Here is a 14,427-nt window from a genome sequence, read left to right on the forward strand (position 1 = left end):
ATACATCTTTACATCTCTATATTTCTCTTATAGGTGAGAGGTATATCTATACATCTTTACATCTCTATATTCCTCTTTATAGATGAGAGGCATATCTATACATCTTTACATCTTACTCTATAGATGAGAGGTATATCTACACATCTTTACATCTCTATATTCTTCTTATAGATGAGAGGCATATCTATACATCTGTACATCTTCCTCTTTATAGATGAGAGGTATATCTATACATCTTTCCATCTCTATATTCCTCTTTATAGATGAGAGGCATATCTATACATCTTTACATCTTCCTCTTATAGATGAGAGGCATATCTATACATCTTTACATCTCTATATTCCTCTTATAGATGAGAGGTATATCTATACATCTTTACATCTCTATATTCCTCTTTATAGATGAGAGGCATATCTATACATCTTTACATCTCTATATTCCTCTTATAGATGAGAGGTATATCTATACATCTGTACATCTTCCTCTTTATAGATGAGAGGTATATCTATACATCTTTACATCTCTATGTTCCTCTTTATAGATGAGAGGCATATCTATACATCTTTACATCTTCCTCTTATAGATGAGAGGCATATCTATACATCTTTACATCTTCCTCCATAGATGAGAGGTATATCTATACATCTTTACATCTCTATATTCTTCTTATAGATGAGAGCCATATCTATACATCTTTACATCTCTATATTCCTCTTATAGATGAGAGGCATATCTATACATCTTTACATCTTCCTCTTTATAGATGAGAGGCATATCTATACATCTTTACATCTCTATATTCCTCTTTATAGATAATAGGTATATCTATACATCTTTCCATCTCTATATTCCTCTTTATAGATGAGAGGTATATCTATACATCTTTCCATCTCTATATTCCTCTTTATAGATGAGAGGTATATCTATACATCTTTACATCTCTATATTCCTCTTATAGATGATAGGCATATCTATACATCTTTACATCTCTATATTCCTCTTTATAGATGAGAGGTATATCTATACATCTATACATCGCTATATTCCTCTTTATAGATGAGAGGCATATCTATACATCTATACATCTCTATATTCCTCTTATAGATGAGAGGTATATCTATACATCTGTACATCTTCCTCTTTATAGATGAGAGGTATATCTATACATCTTTACATCTCTATGTTCCTCTTTATAGATGAGAGGCATATCTATACATCTTTACATCTTCCTCTTATAGATGAGAGGCATATCTATACATCTGTACATCTTCCTCTTTATAGATGAGAGGTATATCTATACATCTTTCCATCTCTATATTCCTCTTTATAGATGAGAGGCATATCTATACATCTTTACATCTTCCTCTATAGATGAGAGGTATATCTATAAATCTTTACATCTCTATATTCTTCTTATAGATGAGAGGCATATCTATACATCTTTACATATCTATATTCCTCTTATAGATGAGAGGTATATCTATACATCTTTACATCTTCCTCTTTATAGATGAGAGGTATATCTATACATCTTTACATCTCTATGTTCCTCTTTATAGATGAGAGGCATATCTATACATCTTTACATCTTCCTCTTATAGATGAGAGGCATATCTATACATCTTTACATATTCCCCCATAGATGAGATGTATATCTATACATCTTTACATCTCTATATTCTTCTTATAGATGAGAGGCATATCTATACATCTTTACATCTCTATATTCCTCTTATAGATGAGAGGCAAATCTATACATCTTTACATCTTCCTCTTTATAGATGAGAGGCATATCTATACATCTTTACATCTCTATATTCCTCTTTATAGATGATAGGTATATCTATACATCTTTCCATCTCTATATTCCTCTTTATAGATGAGAGGTATATCTATACATCTTTCCATCTCTATATTCCTCTTTATAGATGAGAGGTATATATATATATCTTTACATCTCTATATTCCTCTTATAGATTAGAGGTATATCTATACATCTCTATATTCCTCTTTATAGATGAGAGAAATATCTATACATCTATACATCACTTTAATCCTCTTTATAGATGAGGCATATCTATACATCTTTACATCTTCCTCTTTATAGATGAGAGGCATATCTATACATCTTTACATCTCTATATTCCTCTTATAGATGAGAGGTATATCTATACATCTTTACATCTCTATATTCCTCTTATAGATGAGAAGCATATCTATACATCTTTACATCTCTATATTCCTCTTTATAGATGAGAGGTATATCTATACATCTATACATCTTTACATCTTCCTCTTTATAGATGAGAGGCATATCTATACATCTTTACATCTTCCTCTTTATAGATGAGAGGCATATCTATACATATTTACATCTCTATATTCCTCTTATAGATGAGAGGTATATCTATAAATCTTTACATCTCTGTATTCCTCTTTATAGATGAGAGGCATATCTATACATATTTACATCTCTATATTCCTCTTATAGATGAGAGGCATAACTATACATCTTTACATCTCTATATTCCTCTTTATAGATGAGAGGCATATCTATACATATTTACATCTTCCTCTTTATAGATGAGAGGTATATCTATACATCTACACATCTCTATATTCCTCTTTATAGATCAGAGGTATATCTATACATCTATACATCTCTATCTTCCTCTTTATAGATGAGAGGCATATCTATACATCTTTACATCTCTATATTCCTCTTTATAGATGAGAGGCATATCTATACATCTTTACATCTTCCTCTTATAGATGAGAGGCATATCTATACATCTTTACATCTCTATATTCCTCTTTATAGATGAGAGTCATATCTATACATCTTTACATCTCTAAATTCCTCTTTATAGATGAGAGGCATATCTATACATCTTTACATATTCCTCTTTATAGATGAGAGGTATATCTATACATCTTTACAGCTCTATATTCTTCTTATAGATGAGAGGCATATCTATACATCTTTACATCTCTATATTTCTCTTATAGGTGAGAGGTATATCTATACATCTTTACATCTCTATATTCCTCTTTATAGATGAGAGGCATATCTATACATCTTTACATCTTACTCTATAGATGAGAGGTATATCTACACATCTTTACATCTCTATATTCTTCTTATAGATGAGAGGCATATCTATACATCTGTACATCTTCCTCTTTATAGATGATAGGTATATCTATACATCTTTCCATCTCTATATTCCTCTTTATAGATGAGAGGCATATCTATACATCTTTACATCTTCCTCTTATAGATGAGAGGCATATCTATACATCTTTACATCTCTATATTCCTCTTATAGATGAGAGGTATATCTATACATCTTTACATCTCTATATTCCTCTTTATAGATGAGAAGCATATCTATACATCTTTACATCTCTATATTCCTCTTATAGATGAGAGGTATATCTATACATCTGTACATCTTCCTCTTTATAGATGAGAGGTATATCTATACATCTTTACATCTCTATGTTCCTCTTTATAGATGAGAGGCATATCTATACATCTTTACATCTTCCTCTTATAGATGAGAGGCATATCTATACATCTTTACATCTTCCTCCATAGATGAGAGGTATATCTATACATCTTTACATCTCTATATTCTTCTTATAGATGAGAGCCATATCTATACATCTTTACATCTCTATATTCCTCTTATAGATGAGAGGCATATCTATACATCTTTACATCTTCCTCTTTATAGATGAGAGGCATATCTATACATCTTTACATCTCTATATTCCTCTTTATAGATAATAGGTATATCTATACATCTTTCCATCTCTATATTCCTCTTTATAGATGAGAGGTATATCTATACATCTTTCCATCTCTATATTCCTCTTTATAGATGAGAGGTATATCTATACATCTTTACATCTCTATATTCCTCTTATAGATGAGAGGCATATCTATACATCTTTACATCTCTATATTCCTCTTTATAGATGAGAGGTATATCTATACATCTATACATCGCTATATTCCTCTTTATAGATGAGAGGCATATCTATACATCTATACATCTCTATATTCCTCTTATAGATGAGAGGTATATCTATACATCTGTACATCTTCCTCTTTATAGATGAGAGGTATATCTATACATCTTTACATCTCTATGTTCCTCTTTATAGATGAGAGGCATATCTATACATCTTTACATCTTCCTCTTATAGATGAGAGGCATATCTATACATCTGTACATCTTCCTCTTTATAGATGAGAGGTATATCTATACATCTTTCCATCTCTATATTCCTCTTTATAGATGAGAGGCATATCTATACATCTTTACATCTTCCTCTATAGATGAGAGGTATATCTATAAATCTTTACATCTCTATATTCTTCTTATAGATGAGAGGCATATCTATACATCTTTACATATCTATATTCCTCTTATAGATGAGAGGTATATCTATACATCTTTACATCTTCCTCTTTATAGATGAGAGGTATATCTATACATCTTTACATCTCTATGTTCCTCTTTATAGATGAGAGGCATATCTATACATCTTTACATCTTCCTCTTATAGATGAGAGGCATATCTATACATCTTTACATATTCCCCCATAGATGAGATGTATATCTATACATCTTTACATCTCTATATTCTTCTTATAGATGAGAGGCATATCTATACATCTTTACATCTCTATATTCCTCTTATAGATGAGAGGCAAATCTATACATCTTTACATCTTCCTCTTTATAGATGAGAGGCATATCTATACATCTTTACATCTCTATATTCCTCTTTATAGATGATAGGTATATCTATACATCTTTCCATCTCTATATTCCTCTTTATAGATGAGAGGTATATCTATACATCTTTCCATCTCTATATTCCTCTTTATAGATGAGAGGTATATATATATATCTTTACATCTCTATATTCCTCTTATAGATTAGAGGTATATCTATACATCTCTATATTCCTCTTTATAGATGAGAGAAATATCTATACATCTATACATCACTTTAATCCTCTTTATAGATGAGGCATATCTATACATCTTTACATCTTCCTCTTTATAGATGAGAGGCATATCTATACATCTTTACATCTCTATATTCCTCTTATAGATGAGAGGTATATCTATACATCTTTACATCTCTATATTCCTCTTATAGATGAGAAGCATATCTATACATCTTTACATCTCTATATTCCTCTTTATAGATGAGAGGTATATCTATACATCTATACATCTTTACATCTTCCTCTTTATAGATGAGAGGCATATCTATACATCTTTACATCTTCCTCTTTATAGATGAGAGGCATATCTATACATATTTACATCTCTATATTCCTCTTATAGATGAGAGGTATATCTATACATCTTTACATCTCTGTATTCCTCTTTATAGATGAGAGGCATATCTATACATATTTACATCTCTATATTCCTCTTATAGATGAGAGGTATATGTATACATCTTTTCATCTCTATATTCCTCTTTATAGATGAGAGGCATATCTATACATATTTACATCTTCCTCTTTATAGATGAGAGGCATAACTATACATCTTTACATCTCTATATTCCTCTTTATAGATGAGAGGCATATCTATACATCTTTACATCTTCCTCTTTATAGATGAGAGGTATATCTATACATCTACACATCTCTATATTCCTCTTTATAGATCAGAGGTATATCTATACATCTATACATCTCTATCTTCCTCTTTATAGATGAGAGGCATATCTATACATCTTTACATCTCTATATTCCTCTTTATAGATGAGAGGCATATCTATACATCTTTACATCTTCCTCTTATAGATGAGAGGCATATCTATACATCTTTACATCTCTATATTCCTCTTTATAGATGAGAGTCATATCTATACATCTTTACATCTCTAAATTCCTCTTTATAGATGAGAGGCATATCTATACATCTTTACATATTCCTCTTTATAGATGAGAGGTATATCTATACATCTTTACAGCTCTATATTCTTCTTATAGATGAGAGGCATATCTATACATCTTTACATCTCTATATTTCTCTTATAGGTGAGAGGTATATCTATACATCTTTACATCTCTATATTCCTCTTTATAGATGAGAGGCATATCTATACATCTTTACATCTTACTCTATAGATGAGAGGTATATCTACACATCTTTACATCTCTATATTCTTCTTATAGATGAGAGGCATATCTATACATCTGTACATCTTCCTCTTTATAGATGAGAGGTATATCTATACATCTTTCCATCTCTATATTCCTCTTTATAGATGAGAGGCATATCTATACATCTTTACATCTTCCTCTTATAGATGAGAGGCATATCTATACATCTTTACATCTCTATATTCCTCTTATAGATGAGAGGTATATCTATACATCTTTACATCTCTATATTCCTCTTTATAGATGAGAGGCATATCTATACATCTTTACATCTCTATATTCCTCTTATAGATGAGAGGTATATCTATACATCTGTACATCTTCCTCTTTATAGATGAGAGGTATATCTATACATCTTTACATCTCTATGTTCCTCTTTATAGATGAGAGGCATATCTATACATCTTTACATCTTCCTCTTATAGATGAGAGGCATATCTATACATCTTTACATCTTCCTCCATAGATGAGAGGTATATCTATACATCTTTACATCTCTATATTCTTCTTATAGATGAGAGCCATATCTATACATCTTTACATCTTCCTCTTTATAGATGAGAGGCATATCTATACATCTTTACATCTCTATATTCCTCTTTATAGATAATAGGTATATCTATACATCTTTACATCTCTATATTCCTCTTATAGATGAGAGGCATATCTATACATCTTTACATCTTCCTCTTTATAGATGAGAGGCATATCTATACATCTTTACATCTCTATATTCCTCTTTATAGATAATAGGTATATCTATACATCTTTCCATCTCTATATTCCTCTTTATAGATGAGAGGTATATCTATCCATCTTTCCATCTCTATATTCCTCTTTATAGATGAGAGGTATATCTATACATATTTCCATCTCTATATTCCTCTTTATAGATGAGAGGTATATCTATACATCTTTACATCTCTATATTCCTCTTATAGATGAGAGGCATATCTATACATCTTTACATCTCTATATTCCTCTCATAGATGAGAGGTATATCTATACATCTATACATCTCTATATTCCTCTTTATAGATGAGAGGTATATCTATACATCTTTACATCTCTATATTCCTCTTATAGATGAGAGGCATATCTATACATCTTTACATCTCTATATTCCTCTTTATAGATGAGAGGTATATCTATACATCTATACATCGCTATATTCCTCTTTATAGATGAGAGGCATATCTATACATCTATACATCTCTATATTCCTCTTATAGATGAGAGGTATATCTATACATCTGTACATCTTCCTCTTTATAGATGAGAGGTATATCTATACATCTTTACATCTCTATGTTCCTCTTTATAGATGAGAGGCATATCTATACATCTTTACATCTTCCTCTTATAGATGAGAGGCATATCTATACATCTGTACATCTACCTCTTTATAGATGAGAGGTATATCTATACATCTTTCCATCTCTATATTCCTCTTTATAGATGAGAGGCATATCTATACATCTTTACATCTTCCTCTTATAGATGAGAGGCATATCTATACATCTTTACATCTCTATATTCCTCTTATAGATGAGAGGTATATCTATACATCTTTACATCTCTATATTCCTCTTTATAGATGAGAGGCATATCTATACATCTTTACATCTCTATATTCCTCTTATAGATGAGAGGTATATCTATACATCTGTACATCTTCCTCTTTATAGATGAGAGGTATATCTATACATCTTTACATCTCTATGTTCCTCTTTATAGATGAGAGGCATATCTATACATCTTTACATCTTCCTCTTATAGATGAGAGGCATATCTATACATCTTTACATCTTCCTCCATAGATGAGAGGTATATCTATACATCTTTACATCTCTATATTCTTCTTATAGATGAGAGCCATATCTATACATCTTTACATCTCTATATTCCTCTTATAGATGAGAGGCATATCTATACATCTTTACATCTTCCTCTTTATAGATGAGAGGCATATCTATACATCTTTACATCTCTATATTCCTCTTTATAGATAATAGGTATATCTATACATCTTTACATCTCTATATTCCTCTTATAGATGAGAGGCATATCTATACATCTTTACATCTTCCTCTTTATAGATGAGAGGCATATCTATACATCTTTACATCTCTATATTCCTCTTTATAGATAATAGGTATATCTATACATCTTTCCATCTCTATATTCCTCTTTATAGATGAGAGGTATATCTATACATCTTTCCATCTCTATATTCCTCTTTATAGATGAGAGGTATATCTATACATATTTCCATCTCTATATTCCTCTTTATAGATGAGAGGTATATCTATACATCTTTACATCTCTATATTCCTCTTATAGATGAGAGGCATATCTATACATCTTTACATCTCTATATTCCTCTTATAGATGAGAGGTATATCTATACATCTATACATCTCTATATTCCTCTTTATAGATGAGAGGTATATCTATACATCTTTACATCTCTATATTCCTCTTATAGATGAGAGGCATATCTATACATCTTTACATCTCTATATTCCTCTTTATAGATGAGAGGTATATCTATACATCTATACATCGCTATATTCCTCTTTATAGATGAGAGGCATATCTATACATCTATACATCTCTATATTCCTCTTATAGATGAGAGGTATATCTATACATCTGTACATCTTCCTCTTTATAGATGAGAGGTATATCTATACATCTTTACATCTCTATGTTCCTCTTTATAGATGAGAGGCATATCTATACATCTTTACATCTTCCTCTTATAGATGAGAGGCATATCTATACATCTGTACATCTACCTCTTTATAGATGAGAGGTATATCTATACATCTTTCCATCTCTATATTCCTCTTTATAGATGAGAGGCATATCTATACATCTTTACATCTTCCTCTTATAGATGAGAGGCATATCTATACATCTTTACATCTCTATATTCCTCTTATAGATGAGAGGTATATCTATACATCTTTACATCTCTATATTCCTCTTTATAGATGAGAGGCATATCTATACATCTTTACATCTCTATATTCCTCTTATAGATGAGAGGTATATCTATACATCTGTACATCTTCCTCTTTATAGATGAGAGGTATATCTATACATCTTTACATCTCTATGTTCCTCTTTATAGATGAGAGGCATATCTATACATCTTTACATCTTCCTCTTATAGATGAGAGGCATATCTATACATCTTTACATCTTCCTCCATAGATGAGAGGTATATCTATACATCTTTACATCTCTATATTCTTCTTATAGATGAGAGCCATATCTATACATCTTTACATCTCTATATTCCTCTTATAGATGAGAGGCATATCTATACATCTTTACATCTTCCTCTTTATAGATGAGAGGCATATCTATACATCTTTACATCTCTATATTCCTCTTTATAGATAATAGGTATATCTATACATCTTTCCATCTCTATATTCCTCTTTATAGATGAGAGGTATATCTATACATCTTTCCATCTCTATATTCCTCTTTATAGATGAGAGGTATATCTATACATCTTTACATCTCTATATTCCTCTTATAGATGAGAGGCATATCTATACATCTTTACATCTCTATATTCCTCTTATAGATGAGAGGTATATCTATACATCTATACATCTCTATATTCCTCTTTATAGATGAGAGGTATATCTATACATCTTTACATCTCTATATTCCTCTTATAGATGAGAGGCATATCTATACATCTTTACATCTCTATATTCCTCTTTATAGATGAGAGGTATATCTATACATCTATACATCGCTATATTCCTCTTTATAGATGAGAGGCATATCTATACATCTATACATCTCTATATTCCTCTTATAGATGAGAGGTATATCTATACATCTGTACATCTTCCTCTTTATAGATGAGAGGTATATCTATACATCTTTACATCTCTATGTTCCTCTTTATAGATGAGAGGCATATCTATACATCTTTACATCTTCCTCTTATAGATGAGAGGCATATCTATACATCTTTACATCTTCCTCCATAGATGAGAGGTATATCTATACATCTTTACATCTCTATATTCTTCTTATAGATGAGAGCCATATCTATACATCTTTACATCTCTATATTCCTCTTATAGATGAGAGGCATATCTATACATCTTTACATCTTCCTCTTTATAGATGAGAGGCATATCTATACATCTTTACATCTCTATATTCCTCTTTATAGATAATAGGTATATCTATACATCTTTCCATCTCTATATTCCTCTTTATAGATGAGAGGTATATCTATACATCTTTCCATCTCTATATTCCTCTTTATAGATGAGAGGTATATCTATACATCTTTACATCTTCCTCTTTATAGATGAGAGGCATATCTATACATCTTTACATCTCTATATTCCTCTTATAGATGAGAGGTACAGTGGGGAGAACAAGTATTTGATACACTGCCGATTTTGCAGGTTTTCCTACTTACAAAGCATGTAGAGGTCTGTCATTTTTATCATACGTACACTTCAACTGTGAGAGACGGAATCTAAAACAAAAATCCAGAAAATCACATTGTATGATTTTTAAGTAATTAATTTGCATTTTATTGCATGACATAAGTATTTGATACATCAGAAAAGCAGAACTTAATATTTGTTACAGAAACCTTTGTTTGCAATTACAGAGATCATATGTTTCCTGTAGGTCTTGACCAGGTTTGCACACACTGCAGCAGGGATTTTGGCCCACTCCTCCATACAGGCCTTCTCCAGATCCTTCAGGTTTCGGGGCTGTCGCTGGGCAATACGGACTTTCAGCTCCCTCCAAAGATTTTCTATTGGGTTCAGGTCTGGAGACTGGCTAGGCCACTCCAGGACCTTGAGATGCTTCTTACGGAGCCACTCCTTAGTTGCCCTGGTTGTGTGTTTCGGGTTGTTGTCATGCTGGAAGACCCAGCCACGACCCGTCTTCAATGCTCTTACTGAGGGAAGGAGGTTGTTGGCCAAGATCTCGCGATACATGGCCCCATCCATCCTCCCCTCAATACGGTGCAGTTGTCCTGTCCCCTTTGCAGAAAAACATCCCCAAAGAATGATGTTTCCACCTCCATGCTTCACGGTTGGGATGGTGTTCTTGGGGTTGTACTCATCCTTCTACTTCCCCCAAACACGGCGAGTGGAGTTTAGACCAAAAAGCTCTATTTTTGTCTCATCAGACCACATGACCTTCTCCCATTCCTCCTCTGGATCATCCAGATGGTCATTGGCAAACTTCAGACGGGCCTGGACATGTGCTGGCTTGAGCAGGGGGACCTTGCGTGCGCTGCAGAATTTTAATCCATGACGGCGTAGTGTGTTACTAATGGTTTTCTTTGAGACTGTGGTCCCAGCTCTCTTCAGGTCATTGATCAGGTCCTGCCGTGTAGTTCTGGGCTGATCCCTCACCTTCCTCATGATCATTGATGCCCCACCAGGTGAGATCTTGCATGGAGCCCCAGACCGAGGGTGATTGACCGTCATCTTGAACTTCTTCCATTTTCTAATAATTGCGCCAACAGTTGTTGCCTTCTCACCAAGCTGCTTGCCTATTGTCCTGTAGCCCATCCCAGCCTTGTGCAGGTCTACAATTTTATCCCTGATGTCCTTACACAGCTCTCTGGTCTTGGCCATTGTGGAGAGGTTGGAGTCTGTTTGATTGAGTGTGTGGACAGGTGTCTTTTATACAGGTAACGAGTTCAAACAGGTGCAGTTAATACAGGAAATGAGTGGAGAACAGGAGGGCTTCTTAAAGAAAAACTAACAGGTCTGTGAGAGCCGGAATTCTTACTGGTTGGTAGGTGATCAAATACTTATGTCATGCAATAAAATGCAAATTAATTACTTAAAAATCATACAATGTGATTTTCTGGATTTTTGTTTTAGATTCCGTCTCTCACAGTTGAAGTGTACCTATGATAAAAATTACAGACCTCTACATGCTTTGTAAGTAGGAAAACCTGCAAAATCGGCAGTGTATCAAATACTTGTTCTCCCCACTGTATATCTATACATCTTTACATCTTCCTCCATAGATGAGAGGTATATCTATACATCTTTACATCTCTATATTCTTCTTATAGATGAGAGGCATATCCATACATCTTTACATCTTCCTCTTTATAGATGAGAGGCATATCTATACATCTTTCCATCTCTATATTCCTCTTTATAGATGAGAGGTATATCTATACATCTTTACATCTCTATATTCCTCTTTATAGATGAGAGGTATATCTATACATCTCTATATTCCTCTTTATAGATGAGAGGCATATCTATACATCTATACATCGCTTTATTCCTCTTTATAGATGAGGCATATCTATACATCTTTACATCTCTATATTCCTCTTATAGATGAGAGGTATATCTATACATCTTTACATCTCTATATTCCTCTTATAGATGAGAAGCATATCTATACATCTTTACATCTCTATATTCCTCTTATAGATGAGAAGCATATCTATTCATCTTTACATCTTCCTCTTTATAGATGAGAGGTATATCTATACATCTATACATCTCTATCTTCCTCGGACAGATGGCTCGTAGCAGACCCAGAAGGCTCACAGGGGAAGCTTAGGAGTGTGTGTGTTTGCATGCATGCTTGTGTTTGTACGTGGGTGCGCTCGCGTGTGTGTGTGTTCTGCGTGTTTGTGTGTGTGTCATCTGAGCCGACTCAACCGGGGGGCTGATCTTAGCATCACTGTTAACTGTGTTACCTGTGTTACCTGTGTTACCTGTGTGTAATTTACTGTACCCTGCTAATACTTGACTGTACTGTAATGTACTGTACCTTGATACTGCACTGTACTGTACCCTGATAATACACTGTACTGTACCCTGCTAATACTTGACTGTACTGTAATGTACTGTACCTTGATACTGCACTGTACTGTAATGTACTGTACCTTGATACTGCACTGTACTGTAATGTACTGTACCCTGATACTGCACTGTACTGTACCCTGATACTTCACTGTACTGTACCCTGATACTTCACTGTACTGTAATGTACGGTGAAGCCTAAATATTAGATTGCACCTCCTTCCTATAAGCCACATTTAGACTGTCATACAGGAACACTGCTCATATCAGATCTTGCATATTGTTTATGAGTTGGCCCCACATATTTACGAACGGCTGTGCTTGATGTCCTTTGTAGAGGTCTATCTCATGAATTGATATGATGTCTTCAGGTGAGCGGACACCGGGGTCGGTTGATTCGTGACTTGCCCTTCGTGCCCACCCCATACCCTATAATTCTGTATCTCTTTTGTGACTAATTTGTATACAGGTAGACCAGAAAAGCCACATCCCTGATTGGCAGATGAGTGGCAACCCTGATTAGAAGCACCCGCTGCTCATCTGTTGTTCTTTACAAATACTGTTTTGAATGAAAAGAAAATGGTACCTACACACTGACGAAGGCTGTAAAGCGTAAAACGTCTGTGTACGCTATCCCTGATGCAGTGAAAATCATTTACAAAATCGAATAATGAAGTAAGCTTTATGCGACATCTTTTTGAGTGAAAAACCAATACAGTAAGCCTAAAATGTACACCTGCCCCCCTAATCTGATGAGTGAAAACAACTGCTTCTTTTACTCTTCAACATTTTGCTTCATGCATGAACGCTCTGTTGGACTTTTTCCCCACTCTGCCTCCACACACTGCTCTGTGTCTGTAGATATCGTCTGTACCAGGTACTCCTCTCCGTGTTCATTTTTTAATTTCTTAATTTTTTATATTTAACCTTTATTTAACTAGGCAAGTCAGTTAAGAACACATTCTTATTTACAATGACGGCCTACACCGTCAAGATGAAGCATATTTTAAAAGAAAACTTGAACCCAGGTGGGCCTTGCATTGGAGGAGGTGATAACCGGTCTAAAGAGAGGCTGTTTGCTGCTACAGTGGTCTGATAACCGGTCTAAAGAGAGGCTGTTTGCTGCTACAGTGGTCTGATAACCGGTCTAAAGAGAGGCTGTTTGCTGCTACAGTGGTCTGATAACCGGTCTAAAGAGAGGCTGTTTGCTGCTACAGTGGTCTGATAACCGGTCTAAAGAGAGGCTGTTTGCTGTTACAGTGGTCTGATAACCGGTCTAAAGAGAGGCTGTTTGCTGCTACAGTGGTCTGATAGTTGGTCTAAAGAGAGGCTGTTTAATGCTACAGTGGTCTGATAGTTGGTCTAAAGAGAGGC

This window comes from Coregonus lavaretus, assembly GCF_964263955.1.
Source record: "Coregonus lavaretus genome assembly, contig: HAP1_SCAFFOLD_1151, whole genome shotgun sequence".
Lineage (NCBI taxonomy): Eukaryota > Metazoa > Chordata > Actinopteri > Salmoniformes > Salmonidae > Coregonus > Coregonus lavaretus.